Below are 6,000 nucleotides of genomic sequence, written 5' to 3'. Positions count from 1 at the left end.
AAAAAAATGCGGCTGCTTTCGACCGAAAAGTAAGATTTTGTGTGTGTTGGGATAAGAACCGAATGCGAATTCTGCCATGCGCCTACATTATATGGGCGCCAACGGCCATACCATGTTGAGTACACCGGTTCTCGTCCGATCACCGAAGTTAAGCAACATCGGGCGTGGTTAGTACTTGGATGGGTGACCGCCTGGGAACACCACGTGCTGTTGGCTCCCCTTCATTTACTTTTTTTTTTTTATACCGCCCTCTTTCCATACCACCGTTCTGTTGTGACAAAGATTCTTGCTTAAGCATTTTAAACTACTGTAGTGACCATAAGGTACGAAATTGCAGTAAATGTCTCAGTTTGAGGGAGAATGTGCTAACCAAGTTCGCCAGGAAGTCTTTGAAAACGACAAAACAGTACGAATAGGCAGATATGTTCTGAAATACGTCAGCGCCTGTTGTTGTGTAGCGGTGTACAATTCCTACTTCGATATGTAATCATAAAGTTATTCTTTAGTCGTCTCGTCTCGTCTCCTCATCTCCTGCAGACGTTTCTTGTGCTTGCGCTGTTATATGGGCCACGACCCGAGCGGCAGCGAGCGGCAGTCGAGCAAAGTCGGGACAAGTCGGGACGGGGACAGGCACAGGGACAGGAATGGTGCGAATGCACTGCAAATTACGCAAACACCTCGTCTGAGGCGAGGCGAGGCGAGGCGAGGAAGCTCACATCGCCAGCAGTGGCGCCCTCCAACAAGACACTGCCACACCCCGCACAGGCCACACGCCGGCCGGCCGCGCGCCAGCCCTCCTGCGCTGGACGCCAGGGACAAGATGCGTCTTCCGCGAGTGTCGAAGGCTGCACGCGCCAAGCGGATGACAGGAGGTGCAACGAGAAGCTGCGCGTCTCACACACACGGCGGCGCGCCCGCTAGTTCGGCAGTCGCTCTGCTGGCACGTCGGATTGCGGAAGGAAGTGCTTAAAATTACAATTCTGTTCATGTTTTATGTTGTAAAGTTGTTAGCTTGTAACGATGTAATGTTAATAAATAAATTTATAAAGCTCACAAAAAAAAAATACACGAAGCACGTCCTTCCGGCTCATAAGTTTTGGAACTCAGGATTGCGTTCGCGCTAACGTGACGAATTGTCAATAAAAAAAAATGCGGCTGCTTTCGACCGAAAAGTAAGATTTTGTGTGTGTTGGGATAAGAACCGAATGCGAATTCTGCCATGCGCCTACATTATATGGGCGCCAACGGCCATACCATGTTGAGTACACCGGTTCTCGTCCGATCACCGAAGTTAAGCAACATCGGGCGTGGTTAGTACTTGGATGGGTGACCGCCTGGGAACACCACGTGCTGTTGGCTCCCCTTCATTTACTTTTTTTTTTTTATACCGCCCTCTTTCCATACCACCGTTCTGTTGTGACAAAGATTCTTGCTTAAGCATTTTAAACTACTGTAGTGACCATAAGGTACGAAATTGCAGTAAATGTCTCAGTTTGAGGGAGAATGTGCTAACCAAGTTCGCCAGGAAGTCTTTGAAAACGACAAAACAGTACGAATAGGCAGATATGTTCTGAAATACGTCAGCGCCTGTTGTTGTGTAGCGGTGTACAATTCCTACTTCGATATGTAATCATAAAGTTATTCTTTAGTCGTCTCGTCTCGTCTCCTCATCTCCTGCAGACGTTTCTTGTGCTTGCGCTGTTATATGGGCCACGACCCGAGCGGCAGCGAGCGGCAGTCGAGCAAAGTCGGGACAAGTCGGGACGGGGACAGGCACAGGGACAGGAATGGTGCGAATGCACTGCAAATTACGCAAACACCTCGTCTGAGGCGAGGCGAGGCGAGGCGAGGAAGCTCACATCGCCAGCAGTGGCGCCCTCCAACAAGACACTGCCACACCCCGCACAGGCCACACGCCGGCCGGCCGCGCGCCAGCCCTCCTGCGCTGGACGCCAGGGACAAGATGCGTCTTCCGCGAGTGTCGAAGGCTGCACGCGCCAAGCGGATGACAGGAGGTGCAACGAGAAGCTGCGCGTCTCACACACACGGCGGCGCGCCCGCTAGTTCGGCAGTCGCTCTGCTGGCACGTCGGATTGCGGAAGGAAGTGCTTAAAATTACAATTCTGTTCATGTTTTATGTTGTAAAGTTGTTAGCTTGTAACGATGTAATGTTAATAAATAAATTTATAAAGCTCACAAAAAAAAAATACACGAAGCACGTCCTTCCGGCTCATAAGTTTTGGAACTCAGGATTGCGTTCGCGCTAACGTGACGAATTGTCAATAAAAAAAAATGCGGCTGCTTTCGACCGAAAAGTAAGATTTTGTGTGTGTTGGGATAAGAACCGAATGCGAATTCTGCCATGCGCCTACATTATATGGGCGCCAACGGCCATACCATGTTGAGTACACCGGTTCTCGTCCGATCACCGAAGTTAAGCAACATCGGGCGTGGTTAGTACTTGGATGGGTGACCGCCTGGGAACACCACGTGCTGTTGGCTCCCCTTCATTTACTTTTTTTTTTTTATACCGCCCTCTTTCCATACCACCGTTCTGTTGTGACAAAGATTCTTGCTTAAGCATTTTAAACTACTGTAGTGACCATAAGGTACGAAATTGCAGTAAATGTCTCAGTTTGAGGGAGAATGTGCTAACCAAGTTCGCCAGGAAGTCTTTGAAAACGACAAAACAGTACGAATAGGCAGATATGTTCTGAAATACGTCAGCGCCTGTTGTTGTGTAGCGGTGTACAATTCCTACTTCGATATGTAATCATAAAGTTATTCTTTAGTCGTCTCGTCTCGTCTCCTCATCTCCTGCAGACGTTTCTTGTGCTTGCGCTGTTATATGGGCCACGACCCGAGCGGCAGCGAGCGGCAGTCGAGCAAAGTCGGGACAAGTCGGGACGGGGACAGGCACAGGGACAGGAATGGTGCGAATGCACTGCAAATTACGCAAACACCTCGTCTGAGGCGAGGCGAGGCGAGGCGAGGAAGCTCACATCGCCAGCAGTGGCGCCCTCCAACAAGACACTGCCACACCCCGCACAGGCCACACGCCGGCCGGCCGCGCGCCAGCCCTCCTGCGCTGGACGCCAGGGACAAGATGCGTCTTCCGCGAGTGTCGAAGGCTGCACGCGCCAAGCGGATGACAGGAGGTGCAACGAGAAGCTGCGCGTCTCACACACACGGCGGCGCGCCCGCTAGTTCGGCAGTCGCTCTGCTGGCACGTCGGATTGCGGAAGGAAGTGCTTAAAATTACAATTCTGTTCATGTTTTATGTTGTAAAGTTGTTAGCTTGTAACGATGTAATGTTAATAAATAAATTTATAAAGCTCACAAAAAAAAAATACACGAAGCACGTCCTTCCGGCTCATAAGTTTTGGAACTCAGGATTGCGTTCGCGCTAACGTGACGAATTGTCAATAAAAAAAAATGCGGCTGCTTTCGACCGAAAAGTAAGATTTTGTGTGTGTTGGGATAAGAACCGAATGCGAATTCTGCCATGCGCCTACATTATATGGGCGCCAACGGCCATACCATGTTGAGTACACCGGTTCTCGTCCGATCACCGAAGTTAAGCAACATCGGGCGTGGTTAGTACTTGGATGGTTGACCGCCTGGGAACACCACGTGCTGTTGGCTCCCCTTCATTTACTTTTTTTTTTTTTATACCGCCCTCTTTCCATACCACCGTTCTGTTGTGACAAAGATTCTTGCTTAAGCATTTTAAACTACTGTAGTGACCATAAGGTACGAAATTGCAGTAAATGTCTCAGTTTGAGGGAGAATGTGCTAACCAAGTTCGCCAGGAAGTCTTTGAAAACGACAAAACAGTACGAATAGGCAGATATGTTCTGAAATACGTCAGCGCCTGTTGTTGTGTAGCGGTGTACAATTCCTACTTCGATATGTAATCATAAAGTTATTCTTTAGTCGTCTCGTCTCGTCTCCTCATCTCCTGCAGACGTTTCTTGTGCTTGCGCTGTTATATGGGCCACGACCCGAGCGGCAGCGAGCGGCAGTCGAGCAAAGTCGGGACAAGTCGGGACGGGGACAGGCACAGGGACAGGAATGGTGCGAATGCACTGCAAATTACGCAAACACCTCGTCTGAGGCGAGGCGAGGCGAGGCGAGGAAGCTCACATCGCCAGCAGTGGCGCCCTCCAACAAGACACTGCCACACCCCGCACAGGCCACACGCCGGCCGGCCGCGCGCCAGCCCTCCTGCGCTGGACGCCAGGGACAAGATGCGTCTTCCGCGAGTGTCGAAGGCTGCACGCGCCAAGCGGATGACAGGAGGTGCAACGAGAAGCTGCGCGTCTCACACACACGGCGGCGCGCCCGCTAGTTCGGCAGTCGCTCTGCTGGCACGTCGGATTGCGGAAGGAAGTGCTTAAAATTACAATTCTGTTCATGTTTTATGTTGTAAAGTTGTTAGCTTGTAACGATGTAATGTTAATAAATAAATTTATAAAGCTCACAAAAAAAAAATACACGAAGCACGTCCTTCCGGCTCATAAGTTTTGGAACTCAGGATTGCGTTCGCGCTAACGTGACGAATTGTCAATAAAAAAAAATGCGGCTGCTTTCGACCGAAAAGTAAGATTTTGTGTGTGTTGGGATAAGAACCGAATGCGAATTCTGCCATGCGCCTACATTATATGGGCGCCAACGGCCATACCATGTTGAGTACACCGGTTCTCGTCCGATCACCGAAGTTAAGCAACATCGGGCGTGGTTAGTACTTGGATGGTTGACCGCCTGGGAACACCACGTGCTGTTGGCTCCCCTTCATTTACTTTTTTTTTTTTTATACCGCCCTCTTTCCATACCACCGTTCTGTTGTGACAAAGATTCTTGCTTAAGCATTTTAAACTACTGTAGTGACCATAAGGTACGAAATTGCAGTAAATGTCTCAGTTTGAGGGAGAATGTGCTAACCAAGTTCGCCAGGAAGTCTTTGAAAACGACAAAACAGTACGAATAGGCAGATATGTTCTGAAATACGTCAGCGCCTGTTGTTGTGTAGCGGTGTACAATTCCTACTTCGATATGTAATCATAAAGTTATTCTTTAGTCGTCTCGTCTCGTCTCCTCATCTCCTGCAGACGTTTCTTGTGCTTGCGCTGTTATATGGGCCACGACCCGAGCGGCAGCGAGCGGCAGTCGAGCAAAGTCGGGACAAGTCGGGACGGGGACAGGCACAGGGACAGGAATGGTGCGAATGCACTGCAAATTACGCAAACACCTCGTCTGAGGCGAGGCGAGGCGAGGCGAGGAAGCTCACATCGCCAGCAGTGGCGCCCTCCAACAAGACACTGCCACACCCCGCACAGGCCACACGCCGGCCGGCCGCGCGCCAGCCCTCCTGCGCTGGACGCCAGGGACAAGATGCGTCTTCCGCGAGTGTCGAAGGCTGCACGCGCCAAGCGGATGACAGGAGGTGCAACGAGAAGCTGCGCGTCTCACACACACGGCGGCGCGCCCGCTAGTTCGGCAGTCGCTCTGCTGGCACGTCGGATTGCGGAAGGAAGTGCTTAAAATTACAATTCTGTTCATGTTTTATGTTGTAAAGTTGTTAGCTTGTAACGATGTAATGTTAATAAATAAATTTATAAAGCTCACAAAAAAAAAATACACGAAGCACGTCCTTCCGGCTCATAAGTTTTGGAACTCAGGATTGCGTTCGCGCTAACGTGACGAATTGTCAATAAAAAAAAATGCGGCTGCTTTCGACCGAAAAGTAAGATTTTGTGTGTGTTGGGATAAGAACCGAATGCGAATTCTGCCATGCGCCTACATTATATGGGCGCCAACGGCCATACCATGTTGAGTACACCGGTTCTCGTCCGATCACCGAAGTTAAGCAACATCGGGCGTGGTTAGTACTTGGATGGGTGACCGCCTGGGAACACCACGTGCTGTTGGCTCCCCTTCATTTACTTTTTTTTTTTTATACCGCCCTCTTTCCATACCACCGTTCTGTTGTGACAAAGA

At 50.1% G+C, this 6,000-nt stretch overlaps 6 non-coding genes across 6 annotated transcripts; all 6 read left to right on the top strand.

Moving 5' to 3' along the window:
- The first annotated feature begins 97 nt into the window (after window positions 1-97).
- Window positions 98-216, top strand: LOC124728493. The gene has a single exon (XR_007007386.1). It is a non-coding gene; the product is annotated as a 5S ribosomal RNA (ribosomal RNA).
- Window positions 217-1,240: 1,024 nt separating this feature from the next.
- LOC124728492 lies at window positions 1,241-1,359 on the top strand. The gene has a single exon (XR_007007385.1). It is a non-coding gene; the product is annotated as a 5S ribosomal RNA (ribosomal RNA).
- Window positions 1,360-2,383: 1,024 nt separating this feature from the next.
- On the top strand, window positions 2,384-2,502 carry LOC124728491. The gene has a single exon (XR_007007384.1). It is a non-coding gene; the product is annotated as a 5S ribosomal RNA (ribosomal RNA).
- A 1,024-nt stretch (window positions 2,503-3,526) lies between these two features.
- Window positions 3,527-3,645, top strand: LOC124728523. Its single transcript, XR_007007412.1, has one exon. It is a non-coding gene; the product is annotated as a 5S ribosomal RNA (ribosomal RNA).
- Window positions 3,646-4,670: 1,025 nt separating this feature from the next.
- On the top strand, window positions 4,671-4,789 carry LOC124728520. Its single transcript, XR_007007410.1, has one exon. It is a non-coding gene; the product is annotated as a 5S ribosomal RNA (ribosomal RNA).
- Window positions 4,790-5,814: 1,025 nt separating this feature from the next.
- On the top strand, window positions 5,815-5,933 carry LOC124728490. The gene has a single exon (XR_007007383.1). It is a non-coding gene; the product is annotated as a 5S ribosomal RNA (ribosomal RNA).
- The last annotated feature ends 67 nt before the right edge of the window (window positions 5,934-6,000 follow it).

The sequence above is a fragment of the Schistocerca piceifrons genome, unplaced genomic scaffold (assembly GCF_021461385.2).
Source record: "Schistocerca piceifrons isolate TAMUIC-IGC-003096 unplaced genomic scaffold, iqSchPice1.1 HiC_scaffold_1165, whole genome shotgun sequence".
Classification (NCBI taxonomy): Eukaryota; Metazoa; Arthropoda; class Insecta; order Orthoptera; family Acrididae; genus Schistocerca; species Schistocerca piceifrons.
The sequence above is the reverse complement of the archived record's forward strand: the minus strand, read 5'-3'. Positions and strand labels throughout refer to the sequence as shown.